The sequence below is a fragment of the Podarcis tiliguerta genome (genome assembly GCF_965153285.1).
Source record: "Podarcis tiliguerta genome assembly, chromosome: 5".
Classification (NCBI taxonomy): domain Eukaryota; kingdom Metazoa; phylum Chordata; class Lepidosauria; order Squamata; family Lacertidae; genus Podarcis; species Podarcis tiliguerta.
This window is the reverse complement of record NC_139538.1, coordinates 69,130,416-69,147,156: the sequence shown is the minus strand read 5'-3', so window position 1 is coordinate 69,147,156 and position 16,741 is coordinate 69,130,416. Positions and strand designations below refer to the sequence as shown.

Here is a 16,741-nt window from a genome sequence, read left to right as displayed (position 1 = left end):
TGGTTGAAACTTTGTCATTGCCCAGATTGTCCCTAGCAGTTATTTACACTGGACAATCAGCATTTAAGGTGAATGCAGTGTCTGCTCACACTGCATGCCACAGCAATCTCAGTGAGCTTGTTAAGTATCTTTCACATTCCTTTTCTCCATTTTGTGCCTCAGGGAAGGAGTTGGAGCAACCTCCTATCTGCCCTCCTAGACACTAGCTTGCTCTTGCCCATAAATTAAATGATAAAGATTTAAAGAGTAAAATGGGAAAGCAAACATTCAAGTGGAGCTTATGTATGTACCTGGGAATCGGGCCATCTCTCCACTCAGATGCTCTTTCCAGCTTGGTCTGAAGCCACGTGGGAGGAAGAACTCATCTGCAGAGGACATAGAAAGTCACACCACGTGCCTGGAGGGCTATGCAGGCCCGGCTCTACCATTAGGCAGCATGGGGTGGCCACCTCAGGCTGCTAATTTTGGATGTCCCCCCAAAATGGCAAGTTATTACTTTATCACTTGCTTTTCCTGTATTTTTACTTCAAGGGAGAGGGTGTTTGTGGGATTTTTCTGTCTCTAGTGCCAAAATAACTTGACTAGCCTTAGGTACAATGCACCCACTCTTGGGGTTGGTGGGGACGGGGGTGACATTTGCTGTTTGGACTCAGACAGCAAATACTTGTGTTTATTATTTGCATTTATGTCCTGCCCTTTCCCACAGGGGCCCAGGGTGGGTCATGAAAATATAACAATTAAAACAGGTACAGTTACAAACCATAAAAGAAAAACCACAAGAACAAACCATATTGGAATACAGTGGTACCTCAGGTTACAAACACCTCAGGTTACAAACACTTCAGGTTACAGACTCTTCTCACCTGGAAGTAGTACCTCAGGTTAAGAACTTTACCTCAGGCTGAGAACAGAAATCGCACGCTGGTGGTGTGGGGGCAGCAGGAGGCCCCATTAGCTAAAGTGGTACCTCAGGTTAAGAACGGTTTCAGGTTAAGAACGGACCTCTGGAATGAATTACCGTAAGTTCGTAACCAGAGGTACCACTGTAATAATTCAGGAGCACAAAACAGTCGTGCTACGAGGAGGCAAGAGATCCACTCTACCAAAAAACTGACCAAAGCATTTGGGGTCATCATGTTATTATTATGAGTATTGTTGTTTTATTGTGACCTTGCTCCAAAAAACTCAGAGCAAAAAACCTCACAACAACAGCCCTGTGAGGTAACTTCATCCATTTGTGGTAGTTGCCCAAGGCCAAAAGGGATTTGGCAGCTACAGAATAAAATATCTTGGGACTCGTCTGACCGGTGAAATAGATATTTAAAGAGGTCGTCCTTATAGTCGTTTACTTTATTTACTGTAGACAACACACTCCACCATCGCTGCTTCCGGCAGAACCCCAAACGCTTCCACCTGGAACAATTTGGACAGGCCCTATATAATGAGGGAGCAGAAAGGCTTGTAAAGAGACTGACAAACTGACGTGTTGGCAGGCGTATGCTCTGCGTCTGAGTGGTCTCTTCAAGGTTGGATGAGACATCTAAGGAGGCCTCTCCCACGCTGAAATTTCTACTCTATGCCCATCTGGACATTTCCCCTCAAATAAGTCTCAGGTGGCTGCAAACATGCCTGTTTAATCTTGCAAGAGGATGCTAAGCTTTTATTATCACATTTAATGTTGGAACACGGCTCTTTTCCATATGGAAATAAATTGGAAAAGAAATTCAAATGGATCCCCTGTATTTCAATCATTCCTCCTAATTGCTCCAAGCCTCCTCTCTCCTTTTTTCCCTCCAAATTTTTTTCATCCTGCCGGATTGTTTTCTAAATGATGAAAGGCATTTTAATTTTAAAGAGAAAGCAGGCCCTGAAAATCAAAGCCCCTGCTTAAGATTTCTCAGAATTACTGCAACCGGGGCTAATAAAGCCAAGGTTATGAAGTGACACAGAGCCTGGAACAGTCAGGCTCGTTCCATAATACGCGGCTCAACAAAAATCTATTCATACTAGGTGAAGGGGTGGGGAGGTTATGTAGAAAAATGGAGCAATTTCCCCAAAGTTTGGTTTATTGGCAGAGTGCTTACAAATATCTGTTTAATGCACTACTCTCCCACTCCAAAAGAAATTGGCAAATGTTCCTGTACAAAATGTTCATTATATAAGATGCAGTCCATACAGTTAGTTACTTGAATAGACCCTGGAGCAAAGTAGCCTCAGGTGCCTTCTGCCTAGGATACTTTTGATTTAGCAAGCTCAGTTTCAGAATGCTTTGTTTCATGCTTTCTCTCCCCAGAGTTTGGACTTGATATCCCACCTTTCACCCCACTAAAGGAGCCTCAAAGCGGCTAACAATCTTCTTTACCTCCCCCCCCCCCACAACAACAAACACTCTGTGAGGTGAGTGAGACTGAGAGACTTCAGAGAAGTGTGACTTGCCCATGGTCACCCAGCAGCTGCATGTGGAGGAGCGGGGAAGCGAACCCAGTTCACCAGATTACGAGTCCACCGCTCTTAACCACTACAACATGCTGGCTCTCGAGTGGTAGGAAGCTCCAGAGCTGGGTTGTTACAGGTCAGGGCTGGTCCTGCCCCCTTTCAATTTTTTTTGTTTCATTCACCTTTTGCTGAGAAACAATACCAGCCAAGAACAGCATTCAGCGAGAACAAGTTCACAACCTATGACTTTCATTATGAGGTCCCCCAAATTCGTGGGACTTCAGGCACACCTGGAACTTTTTTCAGCATTTGGCTGTCACGTACATTGTCCCAGGGCCAAACTAGATTGAATGGTGAAGATCTGCAATGAAATTATGGAAGTCACAGGTGGGGATTCTTGACTGGAGCTGCAGCCCTGAGGGATGGAATAGGGAAATATTGTGGAGATGGCAAACGGCAACTTTAGGGAGCCATATAAGGTAAACAGCATGTGTGTGGGGGGAGGATGAACTCTCCCTCTTCTAGCACTGTTGTCCCAATCCACACCCCCTCCCTAGTGGCATAGTGGTAAATTCTGAAATGCAAGTGCTCTCCCTGACAACTTCCCACAGCCACACCCATTCTAAGACTATGAAACAAAAATGAACTTTTGACCAATGCAGATATTATGGCTTCTATACCAAACCAGGACGCGGGTGGCGCTGTTAAACCACAGAGCCTAGGACTTGCTGATCAGAAGGCCAGGAGTTCGAATCCCCACGATGGTGTGAGCTCCCGTTGCTCGGTCCCTGCTCCTGCCAACCTAGCAGTTCGAAAGCATGTCAAAGTGCTAGTAGATAAATAGGTACCGCTCTGGCAGGAAGGTAAACGGCATTTCCATGTGCTGCTCTGGTTCGCCAGAAGTGGCTTAGTCATGCTGGCCACATGACCTGGAAGCTGTACGCCGGCTCCCTCGGCCAGTAAAGCGAGATGAGCGCTGCAACCCCAGAGTCGGTCACGACTGGACCTAATGGTCAGGGGTCCCTTTACCTTTACCTCGAGCGCACCTCCCCCCCCGATGTTGCGGCCGGCCCCACACTACGCCACTGCGTCTGTCGTTGGGACAGGGGCATGGCAGGAATTTTCCCCACTTGGCTGACTGGCTGTTGCCATTTGGGTTTTGCCTGCCACGTAGCAAATCGTCACAACTTGTAAGGTTGCGGATAGGCTCTGGTTCAGGATGGGAGAACGCTCTCACCATCCCTATGTGAAGGGTATTCCATTAAAGGAATACAGGGACTCAGTGGTTTGCTCAACCCCTGAGAAGGGGTTCTGCCCGTGCCTGAGTCCAGGGGGACATTTGGGTGGCGGAGATAGCCTGTTCCCGGCTTTCCGCTTACCCAGGTGTTCACCCTTGGCTGACCTATGCTGGAACCCTGGGTTAGTGCTACATCCATGACAGGGAGCTAGTCGAATCAGAGCCTATGCAACCAATCACTTTCTGTAATCAATAAAGTTGTGGCCTAAATTCTGCCAAAAACCAAAACCAAAATTTGAGTCAAGTGTGAATTTATTCAGGGGGGAGGTTTCTGGGTCTGAACACGCAAGAGATCCCATTGTTGGCCCTCAGTCAAAATTAGCCCTCAGCAATCCTTCTAGTCAACAATCCTGTGCAGTTGGCCCGTGTTCTTGTCATCCTTATATTGCAGATGGGCAGTTGAGATTGTGAGACTAGTGGCCTGCCTAAAGCCACCAATGAACTTGAAGGCAGTAGTGGCTTTGAATGGAAACTTCTTGGCTGATCACTCAGCCTTTCAGCCTCACCAGCTCCTTCCTTCCTTTTATCTGCCACTGGCCTGCCATTAGTTGATGGATAAGTCACTTTCCCCTGTGAGTCTCCTTTACTAGGGGTAGGGAGGAATTTCAGCCAGAGGGGTGCATTCTCTTCTATGAAACCTTATGAGGGCCACATGGGGCCTGAGCAATGACAGTAAACTTTATGTTTGTACAGACCGGACAATGAGGTCCAGTTCTGAGGGCCTTCTGATTGTTCCCTCACTGTGAGAAGTGAAGTTACAGAGAACCAGGCAGAGGGCCTATATGACTTTTAGAAGACATCTGAAGGCAGCCCTTTAATGCTTGATGTCTTACTGTGTTTTTATAATTTGTTGGAAGGCGCCCAGAGTGGCTGGGTCAACCCAGTCAGATGGGTAGGATACAAATAAAAAGTATTATTATTATTATTATTTATTTGGCTAGTTTACCTAAACACAGACCTCTATCTTCCATTTAGATAAGCAAGAGACATTATCAGAGTTCAAGGACATATTCTGGTCAGACAAAAACATTTGGGCTGTGAAACAGGACCAGTGAGGTGAGTCACCTGAGGAGAAATCTGAGGGCCAAAGAGAAAGAGGCTTGGAGGGCCACATTTGGACCCCAGGCCTGAATTTCTCTATTCGTACTCTGTACACATATACTAAAAATACCAGCACCTGGCACTGAATACTGAGACCATGTTGCAATAGGGGGACGCTGCGAGAAAGTGTGTGCTTTTGTGAACACCTCACAGGGAGATCCCAAAGCCAGGAGAGTAATTGAGACAAGCCATTTGAGAGCTTTAAGCTAATGGACTAAATTCCAACATTATTCTGAAAGTGCCAGGAATGGGCTAAGCTTGAAAGAATGCTGGCAAATACTTGACATTTTCGCAGCACCCAAACTGCCTGCCCTTACAGGGCGCCATGGGAGCAGGAAAGACTTAAAATGGAATTGGCATTGCTGAGAGCTATCCACTTGCCTCAGCAAGGAGGAATGCTAACCCATTTCAGTTCAGGGAATAAGAGATTTGGTGGGAATGGCAGGAAGGAGGGGCAGCAACAAGGGGAGGGGGATAATGCAAAAACTTTTGTAGAGCAATTTAGAACTTAAGCGGGTGGCCCAAACACAAGCCCCGCAGCTGACGTTAGGGGCTACAACCCCGACTTAATAATAAATAGGTTTGCCTTCTCTTTATTACATGGCTGACATTCTTCTCATACAGTGGCTTCTGATAGCTTCAGAACAACCAGCCAGGCTGGGACTCCTGCAGGGGTCAATTGTGCCATGGATACTTAATACCGTTTGACCTTGCATAGAGCCAGTTTACTTGTTTGAGAGCACCGGGCCTTTGCAAACATATCTCAGAAGTAGACACAGTATATAAATGTAATGAATGTGCTGCTGTAAACATTGTAAATTATACAGACTGGAGTCAAGTATGGGCAAAGGAACTTGACTCTTATCATGCTGCTATAAAATGGCTGCTTCTCTAAGTTCCTGTTTCTTGCTTGGTGTTCCCCAGAACGGCTTCCCTCACTACAACCACACATTGAACACTTTAGTTCCACTTATAAGCTGCTGTCATCAGAGGGAAGAGGCCCTCTGATGGACAGTTTTCATTATCACTCCCCAGATCCTTCATCAATCACCTCCTACAAATGTTTATTATATCTAGTGAAATTTCATGAAGAATTAGTCCCTGAAACCTTGTTTTCATGTTCTTTCTTTCCTTCTTTCATGTCTGTCCGTCACTGTGGGCAGGAACTGTGACCATTGGTCCACCTAGTTCAGTATCATATACAATTACTGGTAGCAGCTCTTCAGGGTTTCAAACAGGAGTGTTTCCTCAGCTCCACCTGGAGATATTGGGAACTGAATTTGGGACCCTTTGTATATGGACTATGTGCTCTACCACTGAGCTATGACTATACCCCTGACAGATATACACAGAAGGAAGTACTATTGGTTTCAGTGGAAACCACTTCCACTTAATGATTTACCCTTGTCTATGCCTGAAGGAAGGCGCAGCTTCTTTCAGGGCCTCATTCAGCAGCAGCAGCAGCAGCAGCAGCAGCAGCAGCAGCAACAAACCTATGGGAAACACATTCATTCTTCACCTCAATTGTTCTGGAGTGGGTTTACATTTTAAAATATTTCATTCATGAGTAAGTGTTAGGAAAATATGCAATTTTGGTAAGAACACCAATATTTCTCTCTTTCTTCCCTATCCCCATTTACATGGATGTTTATTTGGGTTGCAACCTGGTGGTCCTAAAGTTTATCATGTAATGATCCCTTTTGCTATCATTGACTGTTTTGAAGAGTTAAACACCATATACTGTAGGACGGTCCTTAAGTGCCTGTAGGAGGAGCTGTCTTTCAGCACTTAGTAACCATGTGTGGAATAATCATCAGGAGCGGAGGAGGGGGAATGTGTAGCCACAGAATTCATTTCCTGGCAGAAATGAGGAAGGCAGCATGAAATGACTGGCAGTATCTAGCTGACTGTGAAGTTACTAAATAGACTGTTGGGATCCCCACACTTGGTTGGGAAGCCCCAAGCCATTCAGAGATGGTAAAACAATATCACACTAGTCGTCTTGAGACTTGTCTTAAGACGAAGACTTATGCAATATTCGTGGGCTGTGTGAATTGGGGAAAGACGGCTGGTTTCAAAAGTGCCCTCTTACCACATTAAATATAAATATACTTTCTGTCCCAGTGCAATCTCAAAAAATAAAATAAAATAAACGGTCCCTCTACATTTCCAGCACAGTCAGTTTGGACAGGTAAAGCTAGTTTGGAAGGTTACCCATTGGCTAGTATCAATGATGTCACTGACACATCACTCTCAGTAGCAGTTTTTTCAACTGTTTTTAAAAATAGTTGTTCAGGTTTTGGCACAAAGGGTGAAAATATAAGAAAAAAGAGCCCCACCTCCCACACAAAGGTGAGCATGAGGGACATGGCAGAGCTGCAACTGATTTAGTATATGTTTGCTAGAACATATGCCTATAGTGTGTTGTGAGAGCAGGATCACACCACAAGTGATGCCTCTTCAATCTTTTGCTTATCTTCAGGATCTATTTGGAGCTAGAGACCAAGCAAAACTTTGAATAACAGGCAAAAAGCATGAATGCCTGAAAGGTATCTGCATTAAGAACATAGCTTAAAAATCTTGATCTGAAATTAATGCTAGGTTTTTGGTTTTCTAAGTTTCTTTTTATTGAAATAAAGTTAAAAGCAAGATGTTAAAATCGTATCGAAACTCAAATAACATTGGTGGAACCCATCTTAACATGCGAGGCGCAGGGAAACTCAGGCCTAGGAACCAAATATAGCCCTCCAGACCTCCCCATCTGGCCCTTGGCGCACTCCCCCAGGCTGCACCCCTCCTGTTTCGCACCCCAAATCTTTGTACCTGATTAGAATGTGTCCCTGAATTCTTGCTTGTCTGGATGGAGAATGGAGAGGCCTGTGCAGGAACTAGCCTACTGCAATTTGTTCCTCCGCCAACTTTTGCCTCTGGATCTGCCCACAATTGCTATGTGGCCCTCAGGTGGTTGGCCGAAAGAGAATGTGGCCCTTTGGGCTGAAAGAGATTCCCCACTCCTGCAATATGTGATAGGGATTAACAGGCCTGGGACTTTTCACTTGCCGAGCAACTAATTGAATAAAGCTGGCCAAGTGTGCTCCACAGATAGCAATGATTAGCTGTTACACAAAGTGGGGTTTCTTTTGACAGCCAAGAGGCTATGGCTGAAATGGAATGAGAGGCAGCTCGATTCACAAAGAACAAATAATAAAAACAATTCCTTGGAATTGGTTCTAAGATCTTTTGAAGTATGATCTAATTTGTGTCCTTTAAATTTGCAGCGGCAGTACGCATGGTTTCAACATCTACCCTGAAGATGACACAGGATATAATTATAAATTGCCCCTCCCTGCTATTGAAGCCCCAGTAGCAATACCAAGGGGCTTCTAAATAAAAGATCAGCTTCCGAGCAAAGCCACAGACAGGCATGGAAGGGCGACTACTGTTCTGTGACTCATTCCGAGATTCCATCTGTCCGCCCTGCCTTTGGCAATTTGTTATTCCCATTAAGGAGTGCAGTCTTCCTTTCCCAATGGAGTTAACTGCAAGTCTGAGGTCAGAAGTGTGTTCTTATAATAAGTGGTCTGAAAACTGTAACAGGCAGAATTCAACAGGCTGTATTCAACCCTTCCTCCCAAAGGAGACTATGGCGGTAGTGTATTGATGTTTATCATTTATGTTGATTTTAATGTTTATTGTATACGTGATTTTGGTTTTATAGCCTTTTATTGTTGTGTTTTAACAGTCTTGTACTCAAGGGATCTTGCGATGAATGGCGGGTTGGAAAAACCATAAACACACAAAAAGCATCATGCTGCTGAGGTTCTCTTCGCATCTGGAAGGTGACAGGATCAGATTTTTTCTCTGTCTCTAAATCATAGAGGTCACCTGGTTGTGTGTTTGTGTGTGTCCAAAATCAAGGCAAGATGGTGGGTTGTGGAATCAATACATTTATGAGACTGTTCTCATCTGTCCGTCATACAGATATAGCAGTGAGTAGAAAGAGGTCTTGATGCTGGGGCCACCTGTAGATAAACATGAATTAGCAGAGGGATAGACCTGGAAAGTAAGTTTTTCAGGGTCCAGGCCTACCCAGGTCTCACCACCACTCAGTAGATTTGTTCTCTGATGCTAGTTATGTTTCTTTATTTGGAGTATTTACTTACCTGGGAACCTCTATGGTTTTTGCTGAGGACCATCAGCAGTTATATTGTTAGAGGTGAAAAACACATTCTGATTCTCAGACATGGTGACTGTGTGCCTCCTCTTTTACATACCCAGATTCAGCACTTCCCCAGGTTTGGAACGGTTTCCCTCCTTGTCTGTGTGGATAAGCCATTAAAGAGACAGATGATTCCTGCTGGGCAGAAGAAAACCCTGCGGTCACGAGAAACGGTTCTCTGGTTACGTCTAGGCAGGTGGATAGACTGTCTAGCCAAATGTAAACACAGCCCATGTTTTCATTTTCTGCTAACACCTGAGAATGAGTACTCCCACACAACTGAAAACCCCTAGGAGGTCCAGAGGAGCCGGAATCCAAGGCAGCTACTGCCAAAGAAAGTCAAAAGACAGGATAACCGAGGGGGAAAAAAGTGGGGGGGGCAGATATCCTTGCTGTCAATTACTGTTATAGGAGTGTTGGAGCTGAAGAAGCACCTTTCACCCATCCAAAGGACAATCAGCTCCCCTTGACTGTAAACCACCATCTGAGAAAACACTGCCGAAAGGCCTGTTATGAAAAAATAAACCTCCTTGTAACTCCGAACCAAGGCAAATAAATATCAAGCTTTCCTCAGCATATAATGTCAGCTTGTCTCTAGTGCTTTCAAATATAAGCTGCCTTCAATGTAAATATCTATCAGTCTATCCATCTATCTAGCTGTTGAGGAGGATGTCAAGGTAAGTACCGGTAACTAGTGTATGACTTGGATTTCGGTGGAAAATATATCTCAAGATCAGGGAAATGAGGATTAATCGAAAGAGCATCATTCCACAAAAGCTGCTGGAAGAGGAAGGTGGGGGTGTTTTGACAAAATGGGATTGAGGGGAATTGGTGCATAATGCAGCAGCCCAGGACTAGCTTACTTCAGCACCCATGCAGGTTTGGCAGCAGGGAAAGTCACATTTTCCTAATATTATGCTTGACAGCTGCTCACTTCCTTTTACATTGCATCAGTAGCAGACACCACAGTGAGGTGGTAGTGCTCACCTGACCTCCCAACATCTGAGTCGCTGTTGCGGGAATGGAAGGGGAGAGGCAGTAAGGAAGTCTATGTGATGCAAATGCATCTGCAGGAGTGCCAGGTTGGCTCCACCAGTGCATTTGCAACATGCCAACCTCCCCACTCCCTTGTCCCTCCCCTTCCTGGTAAGCAGCAGCGACTCAGGTGTCAGGAGGTCAGGTGTGCATTGCTTTCCCCAGCATGCTGCCCATGACTGCATTATGTATGTAGAAATTCTGCATACCAAGAATGGAAAGCCATACTTGTCTCTTGCCCCTTGTTATGAACACCAAAATCTGATATGTTCTGCGTAATCATTTAGAGCTGGGCTGGGTGCTGGTGGCCCTCAAGACGTTTTTGGAGGCCAACTCAGTCCTAGCCAGCATGCCAATAATCAGGTTTGATGGGAAGTGTAGTCCAACAACATCTGGAGAGTCCACTGGTTCCCCATCTGTGACCTAGAGTGCAGACCATAAAGAAGGTGAATGTGTGGGTGTTGTTTTTGGGTGGATGCTTAGGTGCATGCATGCACAAAGTCTCTTCTCATATATTGCTGCTTTGAGGGGAAAATATATTAAATTGAATGGCTATCCTTAAAGCCTCCATTGATTTGCAATGCTTCCACAAGAACTGTGAACACAACCAAAATCCTCTGCTGTTGCTCACTTTTCAAACTTTGTTATGTTCAGTGATTTCATTCATGGGAACCCTTCTGCTCGAAAAGGAAGATTGAATGTGACAAGTTCTCCAGTATTCTTTATGGCTTCAGCATTTCCTCCCTCCTCCTCCTCCTCCCCTCTCCATTTTCTTTGGCAGTGAAAAAGGAACATTGCCTGGACACTGCCAGAGAATGCCTAGCTTGGCACAGGTCACCCCACCACCCCCTTCAGTGCAGGCCTGCAAATGGACAACTTTGAAGAAATCTGTGCAGCAGAAACGTCAGAGGGGAGATTAACCTTTAGAAAACCCGCAGGTTACAGATACAGCAACTCATACCAAATAGGAGTTCCAGGGCTGAGTATTGGAGATGTCAGCAAATGGCAATTCCAGAATGTTCAGAGAGTAGCAAGAGTTGTGTGGGATGGACAAACATTTAGTTGTGCGTGGAAGAAATGTTCCAAATAATAAAAGGACTGGGACAGGATCACTGCAGAGGAGGAAATACTATGCATTTTTCTAATTTATTAGGCAGGCTAATATTTCATGAATTCTCTCTCTCTCTCTCTCTCCATAGACAAGTGTTGTGCAGGTTCACATCCCTTTTTCTACTCGAAAGCTCCCAAGACATAACTCTGCCAACACAACTCAATTTTGACTGACAACACTCCTTGCTTTCGTCAGTCAGCACACCCCCTGGGGAAACACTAATTGTAGCTTTCTGCTCTGCTGACAGACTGTTCCACTGGCACCCATCTTACCCTGTGAACTGCCACCCAGTTCTTTGTCCCTTTTACAACCCATCATTGGGATCCGTCTTCACTTGAAATTGTTAGGGCAAATGAACCTCAGTTTTACTTGGAGCAAGCATCTAACTTCATAGCAACTGTTCTAATGCTTAATCAGCTACAGCAATAACTTCCCTTTGGTCAGTTAAAAACAACACCGCCTTCTTACATATAAAAAATGATATCTTTGTATGGCTGAAGCTGCAATCCTAAACACACCTGCTAGGGAGGAAGCCCCATCAATGTCAAGGAGCTTCATTAACACGTAATCCCAAAATTTTGAATGCCCTCCAAACTGAAGTTTACATGTTAATGAACCTATCTCAGGGGGACATCCTGGGCTGTATCCAAAGTAGTGCTGAGAAATGCTTGAGTACTGGAATTTCCCTTCTCCCTCCATGATGCACACCCCCTAAATCTGTTCTGGGTCCCCTCATCTCTCCAGATCTCTTTCTCTCTCTCTCATCTGTCCCCTCATCTCTCCAGAGCAGATATGGGGAGGGCACAGGGTGCACATCGCGGCCTTTCCATCCACATTCTTGAAGTATGCGCAAGGATTCTGTATGCACAAAAGACTAATATGCAACATTGAATGGCTCCGGGCACACCCTCCCAGGGATCAAAGGATAGCATCCTAATTGTTTCCCATATATAGGTAGGGAAGCTCAGGCTGGGAAGCTGAATGTGGCACTCTAAACCTTTCCATTTGGCCCTAAGCACTCTCTGAAAGTCAGCTCCCACCCTACCTAGTCACATCCCCTACTGGCTTCTTTGGGAACCTCCTTAAGTACCGGAGTTTTGCCTGGCTGCAATGTATCCCTGAACTCTGATCATGCTTCTTGCATTCCTGTATGGAGGTTAGTGAGGGGTGTGTGAGGATGTGTAAAGCCTAGCCCAGTACACCAAGGCAAAATTTACATTAATTGTTCCACCCACTTTCCCCACCAACCACTGACATGCTACCCCCTCTCCCAAAGGTTGTCCCAAAGGGAACAAGTTGCTGAAAAGGTTTCCCTGCCTCTTCTATAAGTAATTTATCACATTTTACGCAATGAATCACAAAAAGTGTATTCCTTGTATATCAAAATGTCCCTAGGCCAAGAGAAACATCTGTCAGTCTAGCAGTGTTTCTCACCCTTGGGTCCCTGGCTGTTGTTGGACTACAACTCCCATCATCCTTGACCTTTGGTCCTGCTAGCTAGGGACAATGGGAGTTGTAGTCCAACAACATCTGGGGACCCAAGTGTGAGAAACATTGATAGACACTGCTTCAAGGCATGGAACGCTTTGTCTCCCCATGGCAGTTTGGAGGCCTGTCACAGCCACCTGTAATTGGTTCTCAAGTGCAGTCAACACATAGGGAAGACCATTCCTTAGGTTTAAAGCAGATTCATTGTGGGAGGGAGGAACAAACAGGATCGGGGGGTGTTTCTGTTATCTCTCAAAATGAGAACTAGGGAAGGCAGAGAAGGGAAGGCTTGCTCTGACAAGGAACAGGAATCAGGCTTCCAATAAGCAGGAGAGGCAGGTGCAGTCTTCAGCTCAGTGGCATATGTTAAATTGCTCCGAGGAACTTTTCAAGCCTCCCTTGTAAAAATCCACATCTTTCTCTCCGTATTTAAAGCATCTTTGTACAGACACTAATTCCTCAAGTATCCAATCCGGGATTGACTTTTAGTGTGTTTGTCCAGGCAGGCTGCCAGCACATCCGTTCCTACGACGCTCCCAAGCTCCGACATTTTTGTTAACACTGCAGTAAATCACAGCAACTGCTCCACGTTTTCACAAAAACATAGAAGCGGGTAGACTTGCTAGGGGCACACAACAGAAGTACAAGCAGCTCTCCTTTTCTTTTAAAAAACGAAATAAATCCTAAATCCAAGGATGTGGGGGGTGGAGGGGAATAGCATGAAAGAAGAGCCAGCAGATGGGAGAGACTGAGGAATGAAAATACTGCAAAATGATGACTTGTCACTACTGTTTGGTGGCAAATGATAGTATATAGAGATTAGAAAAACCTCAACATTTTCTTAGGCTGACTTCGTCCAATGGACAGGGCTTGGGGAAAAACCTCTCAAATTGTGGTAAAGTTGCTGGAATTCTGTAATCTGAACCCTTGGTTTACAACCCCCCACTTCTCCCAGGCATCAGAGGGAAAAGAAGTGATTTGGACCATTTAATCTGTTGGACTAACAGTAGCAGCAGTTTCATACCAGATTTCAGCAGGGAAAAAAAAAAAGCTGGGAGTGGGGAGGGGGAGAACACACAACCTGTGGTGTTATTGAATACCACCCACCCACACATATTGGAGTTGTGCCCATAACCCAAGGCTCCTTGAGTTTTGCCAGTATTTTGCCTCTCCACCCACAGACTAGGCTAAGCAGCGCATTTATATGCTTGCTAACTACGCTACTTCTCCCACCCCTCAGAATACTCTGACAACTTAACACAGTTGCTGGTGACAGTAGCTTGCTAGCATTTAATTCTTCTCCCATCAGTGAATTAGAAAAGCCCCCCCACCTTCTTCTTAAAGCCTTTTAAAGTAGGGTGGCAATTTTTTAATGAACATTTTTAAACGACATTATTTTTATGAAAATTTGCCAACAAATCTACACTTCTGACATGCGTTGGCATACACCGGGTTTTCCTAGACATTTTGGCTGATTTTTGCAAATTCTGCCTGGACACTGTTTTTGGCGGAAGAATCCCAGCTATGTATGTCCAGGAAATTCCGGACATATGGCAGCTCAGTTTTAAAGGCTAATGGTGTTAGTGCTCTTATTGGTGGCTATGTGGATGGCAGAATGGTAGCAAGTCCTGTTGACTCTGAAGTATGACTTGTCATCCCCTTGAAACTCTAGCAACAAGTGTTTTAATTTGTCATGGTAACCACTTATGGAACCGCATTCTATAACTTCATGTCCACACCCCATATTACTATTCCTATTCCTATTATTATTATTATTATTATTAATCTATTTAAAGCATGTGGCTTCACCCAAGGGACCCTCAAGAGCTACAATTCCTAGTACCTGTAATCAGCTCCAGTTCCAAGGATCCTTTGGGGGAAGCTGTGTGCCTTAAATATATGGTGTGGACATGGCTGATAAGAGAGCTGCAGAAGGGCCTCTCCCCTTTAAAAATGCCCTGGATTTTGTCATTTTTGCTTTTACATTCTTCGGAAGAAATGGTCCAAGTAGAGAAGAAACACTAGTTAGGAAGCTAAGGGGAGATCAGAAGTAACTATAGATTTCGTCCCTTAGAGGAAATCTCTTCTGTTTTTGTAATATTTCCAAGAAGAAGCAGGAAGCACCAAAACTCTAGGGGGAAATCTGGCAACATTCTTTGCTTATTTCTGCAGTTTCAGAGAGATTGGATGAGGTTCAGAAAAACTTTGGGGGGTGCTTATGCAAACTGCATCTCCGAACCTGCAGCGACCCGTCCATTCATTTGCAATGTCAGTTCTTCTTGTGACGAAGATGTGCCTTGGCAGATTGAAAGCAAGCCGAAAGGAAACGATGTGTTTAAATAATACGGCGAATAATAAAAAAGATGGAACTGGCTCCCGCTTCTTGCCGTGTGGCCTTCTCTTGGGCCATACAAATTATTGCTCAGATTTGCAGATCCCAAGGTGATCTCTGGCTCTCTAAGGCAGTTGCTTTCAGAGTGTACACTTTGAAGAGAACATTTTCTACAGATCAGGGAACGCCAAGGCATCCACTGCAGAACGCCTGCATTTTGCAAAGGATTCTGGAGCATCTACATGGACAGGTTACACAGAGCACTGGCTAGGCAGGTGCGCAAACTTAGAAAGCAACACATCCGACACTCCTCTGGGTCACATATTTTAGGGGATGGTGGTAATGCAGGAGCAAATGCTCAGCAGTAAAGATGGGGCATTGCCTAACCTCCATGTGCAATCAAATCAGGATGAATGCTCAATAAACGGGTTGCCCGAAGGAGCCCACTGCTGCTCCAGGGAGACCGTCCACACCTTCAGCTGCACATCTCTTGAGTGATGTAAACCGTCATGTACAAACTGCCCCACCAAACTCCTGGGACAGGTGCAAGTAGGATGGGGAGCAGGAGGGAAGCCAGGACAAAGTGCTGCTTGTTCTGCTCCTTGTCTTCAATAGCCTTGGCATCTATTTGTGCGAAAGTCTCACATGGCTCGACAACAGCGAGGCCTTAGGAGAGAGAACAAGTCCTATGTCTTAATGGCCCGTCTGTTCTGTTGCATACTCCACAAGGCTGGCAGGACTCCTGATCTCCCATTCCATTTTCAGGAAGCAGCCCATCACCCCTAACCCCCACCCCACCCCTATTCTGCTCCCACAGGCCTGCCTGTATATTTTACTGTCAAAGTGCAGGTATTTATTTTTTGCCAGCTTCCTTTCTGTTTTATTTTCCTTGCCTTATTTATGGCTCTTCCCTTTCAGCTCCTTACTGTCTCGTCCTGAACTTTTGCATTATACTGCTTCTCATCTAGGAGGCATTAATCTCTTGGACCAGTGTGCAGAGTGATGGACTTCCCTCATCATCATTAATTTCCCTTCAGCTCCTGGCCCTTCTTCTGGATCCGCAGCAGCTGTACGTGTCCTGCCGGCAGCCTCGGCAGCCCCAAGAACCATACGTCGAAGCTCCCGATTACAGAGGCCTATTGTTTCGTTCTCTCGGCTGTCAGAAGTTCCTCCAGCCCAGCCTGCCAGACATACTAATAACACTTGGCCAAGGCTTTAAATGAACACCCTAAAAAGCTGCTCTTTAAAACAAGTTGTTTTATGCTAAATAAACTAGGCAGGCACCTATTGCCAGAATAAATTTAATTAGTTTTTGTGTGTTTACCCTGCTGGTCTCAATACTCTTACCATCCCCTAAAATCTAAACAACAAAAACTCATGTGGCATTATGGATGCATAGAATCTGTCAGTTTTGGTTTCTCATTTTTCCATTCCTTTTCCATTACTATTTTTTAAAGTCCTCGTGATAATTTGTCAGCATTTTAGTGCATGTTCCTCCAAATGCACACATTTCTGTATGTGATTTCCCTTAATATACACATTTTTGCAAGCAATGTAATGCATTTTACTAATCTGTGCCTTTCTGGTGACTCTTTCCCCTAATGCAGTATGTACACATTTTTTGTTCGAAAAACTGCACCACAAAATTTGGAGAAGTGTGAATTTTGAAGGATAGCTGTATTCAGTGCTTTTTTCTGGGGGGATGCAGGGGTACGCATACCC

The 16,741-nt window shown here is 45.0% G+C and overlaps 1 long non-coding RNA gene across 1 annotated transcript; it reads left to right on the top strand.

The window, feature by feature from the left end:
• The first annotated feature begins 4,172 nt into the window (after positions 1-4,172).
• On the top strand, positions 4,173-9,576 carry LOC310678054. The gene is made up of 3 exons (XR_014511587.1): positions 4,173-4,305; positions 4,709-4,789; positions 9,113-9,576. It is a non-coding gene; the product is annotated as an uncharacterized lncRNA (long non-coding RNA).
• Positions 9,577-16,741: the final 7,165 nt, after the last annotated feature.